We start from the raw sequence: 4,287 nt of genomic DNA, 5'->3' as shown, positions 1-4,287 counted from the left end.
TAACTTTAAAGTTCATGGGACTGACCAAAATTTGACTAAATTTTGTGATTTAAATAGCTATTATCCCATCATAAATAAATATTGTTGTGTCATGCAACAAGTATTCGGAAAATAAATAAGAATGGAATAATTGAAATAATAGTTATATTTCTCGAGATATATTGAAATCAAAGATATTGGATTTTTAATCTTGGCAATTGGGTATTTAGGGCATTAGCAATGGGGCGCCCTAAGGCGCGCCCTATGGCGCGCCACGTCAGCAGTTTTATCCTCCTACCTCCCCACCTGCAGTGGGGCGCCCTAAGGCGCGCCCTATGGCGCGCCACATCATCATTTTTTTTAATATTTAAAAACACATACGAATTTAAAAAAATTAATACATTACAATAAGAATTAAAAAAACTTCATTTCATTTATAATGCGAATTTACTTTGAATAAAATTTTATTACAATACGAATATATACGTATATAATATTTCAAATATGATAAATAAATTGAATTAAACAAGTCCGGATTATTTATAATGCATATGAATTTTGATAATGACGTCTTTTAATATATAATAGAGTTTAATTAAATTAAACAAATTTATTAAGATGATTAATTTCAAGATATAATAGAAAATTATTTATTTTTCAAGTTATCTCAACTAATGCTTGTAGCCCAATGGTAAGAATTATTGCCTTCCAAGCAATAGACCCGGGTTCGAATCCCAGCAAACGCATTTTTTTAAGTAAAATGTGTGTCATCGTCCGCGCCCATCGTCCGCCGCCTCCGCAATGGCGCGGACGATGGCGCGGACGATAGGCATCGGGCGCGCCATCCTCCGCGCCCTTAGTATCGGCCGCGACGATCGTCCGCGACCTATCGTCCGTATCCGCAATGGGCGCGGACGATCGATGGCGCGGACGATGCGCGCCATCGGGCGTGCCATCGTCCGCCCATTGCGGATGGCCTTAGGCTCGGATAACTAACAATGTTATCGCGCTTTACTCCCTGGATAAGAAAGAAGATATAATGGATAAAAAATAAAACCAAGGGGGTGTTCGGTTTGCAAGATTGTATCGGAGATTAAATTTGTTGTGTGTTTGGTTCATGAGATTCAACCCCACAACTCAATCCTAAATGGATAATCATGGGATAATTAGTCATAGCTAACCCCCTATGACTAAAATAATCTCACAATTCAATCCTAGATTATATTTTGATATTATTTTATCTTGCAAACCGAACACCACCCAAGAAGATTAAGATAGTGATACACATATATACAATTGAGATTTACTATGACCATCTTGGGAAAAGTCGATAACATTTTGGATGTTTAACGGAGATATTCATGCCATAATCATCCTTTATTTTATTCACATTTTAACTTTAGTTAGTATTGACTACGAACTAAAGTTAGGATATATATATTTCAACGTTGATTTTAATTAATTAGCTGTAAGTTATTAACTCTTAAACTATTAGTTTTAAATTAATGGTTTTCAAAGGGATGTTAGTATTTTTCTGTTTGTCATTAATTAGAAATAAAATTTTAAACAATAAAACATAAAAATTAATCACAGCATATATGTGTTCATTATGACGTCGTATGACCAGTCATGAAATAAATGTAATTCGAGCAAGAAATATGATACTCAAGATCATTAATTAATTAATATAGCACGATCGAGTTTTTGTTGTTTATTTATAGATGAACGCACAAAAAAAATAAAGAAAATTTTGATGTGGCAGCAGTTGGTGGGGTAAGACTAAGGGCAACACTAATGTTGAATTTTTCCAAGTTCATTATGGTGTCTTAGATTAATAAACTACTTTTGATTATATCCATCACTTATTATTGTGGGATCAAATCCAACTTCCTAGTTGAAAATCCGTGTCATAGAATGGAATACAAACAAAAAGGGATAAGATTTTCAAGGTTAATTTTCAGTATTAAAATGAATTTAATCCACCCAATACTCTCTCACGTTCAACGGCAATTCTGTTTTACTAAGGTTAATTGACTCGTGAATTGTGTTTTACTAAGCACTCAAGACTAAAGACTTGATTAACTCCACTAGCCATTCTCTTGGGAGGGAATAGGTTAATTCAATAGCAAAAACATTTATAAAACTTCTTAATAGTAGTATTATTTGTTCAACTTAATTTCATACCTTGATAAAAAAAAATAGAACCAAATAGTTCTCTCTACCATTTACAACCATTGCGCCACCCTTCTCCAGTCGCGGGATCCATGCTCTTTCAATTATAGTACTACCTATTTTCTATATTCATTACTACATGAGTTAAGATAGTCCATAGTAATTAGAGTGACGAAAGCAGTAAATCAAGAAAAGGTGAGTTGAAATTATTTTTTTTTACCCTTCTCTGAAATTCTTATTTTTAAACTCACATATTTTTACATCACCTTTATAAATAGATAGACGGTATATTTAGAAAGTAGGGTAGCAGCATAAAAGATAAACGTATTAGGTTGCTGTGTCGGTTGTTAATTGTACAGCTTTTGGAATGACAACATCATTCTTGGGTTGTTACTATTAATTTAGCGGTGTAGGAGATTTGATGACTAATTCATACTTGTTCTTTGATTATTCTTAGGATCTCTCCTGATCTTATTAAAATACTATTATTTCAATTCCATCGAATCACAACAAAAATTATGTGCAAGTTATAGTAGTAAATTTTTAATAAATTCATATATGGAGTAACAAATTAATACTAAGCCGGTGGTGTATGTATGCATAGTTGGCAAAAGCGCGTGCAGATCTGTACACAATTAAGCCACGCGTCGCGCCCATCAAACATTCACACCTTTTATTCGCCGCACCATCGCTCATTTTATATTTTATATTTTATATTTTATATTTTATATTTTATATTTTATATTTTATATTTTATATTTTATATTTTATATTTTATATTTTATATTTTATATTTTTCAACACGGACGGACGAATATTCTGTGCAGCTGGATACTGGCCCTCCATACAAAAAAACCATTTTTCATACTCTCTTTCTTTGACTTAATAATTGCTAGTGGGATTTTATTTTTAAAAAGTCCCAAATAATGATTTCATAACTTAATTTCCTTTTCCCAAATTTACCTATGATAAATGTTTATTAGTCGGTCCTATTGATATCATTTTCGTAAAATTGGGCACGAATATAAAAAATGCGTACACGTTTCATCTGTGACAAGTAAAATTTTACTACTATATACTAACAATCTAAAAAAATTGAGACTTTATTAAAGGGACAAATAGGGTCTATATATAATTTGGAAGCAATTCTTCTTCTCTTCTGAAATTTTTTACTCCTATATGCTACTGACTTTACTCTTCGCTAAATGCAAAATATAATAGTAGTTAACAAGTATATTAAAATATAATTATTAGGGAAGCAATTCTTCTTCTCTTTTGGAATTTTTTACTCCTACGTGCTACTGACTCCATGATACGATTCCCAGGCAACCACCGCATCAACACAACGCCGAGCTGCGCGACGCCGAGCTGCACGATGCCGAGCTGCACGATGCCGAGCTGCGCGACGCCGAAGAGCACAATGCCGAGCTGCATGGCGACGCCGAAAATCTGCATGGCGACGTCGAGAGATCGGAGGGAAGATCAGCGAGAGGCGAGAACGACATGCAGACGTCGGTCGCGACAACAAGGGGAAGAAGAGTTCGGCGCGCGCCTCTCCGATTCGGCGATTACGTCGCGAAGTAGAATTAGGATTCTCTTTTTCCTTTTAGATTTTATTTCCTTTTTATGTCTTTCTTATTTTTGGTAACTTAGTTATTTTAATGAGTCGAGCATATCTATAAGCTCCGTTTCGGGTTTTCTTTGTTGGTTCTTTCCCGAGATGCATTAGGTTTAGAAGTCGAACCAACCCTAGGGTCCTTAGTCTATAAATAGGGCTTTGTTTATCAAGTTACGGATGAATAAGAATTACAATATTTGCCCACAAAATACGTGAGTTTATCTAAACCTAGTTCGCCGCTGCCCGACGGAGAATCCTCCGCGCACAGCCGCTGCTAGAAGACGCCGCCGATCCTGTGTAGGACGCCGGAGTTATCGTTGGATCGCCGCGCAACCCCGCCGCCGATCACGTTGAGGTAATAAGGCCTTAACATCTGGTGCTTTCATCCAGTACTCATGAAAGGTTTCGACAATAACGGCAAGGCCGTTTGGGGGGGGGGGACACAACGATTCCTACCCGCCATACAGATTCGGGGGTCGTCCGCCGAGGACGAACCGCCGCGACGGTGGGGGTTTCCA

At 36.1% G+C, this 4,287-nt stretch overlaps 1 long non-coding RNA gene across 1 annotated transcript; it reads left to right on the top strand.

The window, feature by feature from the left end:
* The first annotated feature begins 2,177 nt into the window (after positions 1–2,177).
* Positions 2,178–3,978, top strand: LOC121798401. Its single transcript, XR_006050053.1, has 2 exons — positions 2,178–2,346; positions 3,477–3,978. It is a non-coding gene; the product is annotated as an uncharacterized LOC121798401 (long non-coding RNA).
* The last annotated feature ends 309 nt before the right edge of the window (positions 3,979–4,287 follow it).

Source organism: Salvia splendens, chromosome 1 (assembly GCF_004379255.2).
Source record: "Salvia splendens isolate huo1 chromosome 1, SspV2, whole genome shotgun sequence".
Taxonomy (NCBI): domain Eukaryota; kingdom Viridiplantae; phylum Streptophyta; class Magnoliopsida; order Lamiales; family Lamiaceae; genus Salvia; species Salvia splendens.
This window is presented reverse-complemented; position numbering and strand designations above follow the sequence as displayed.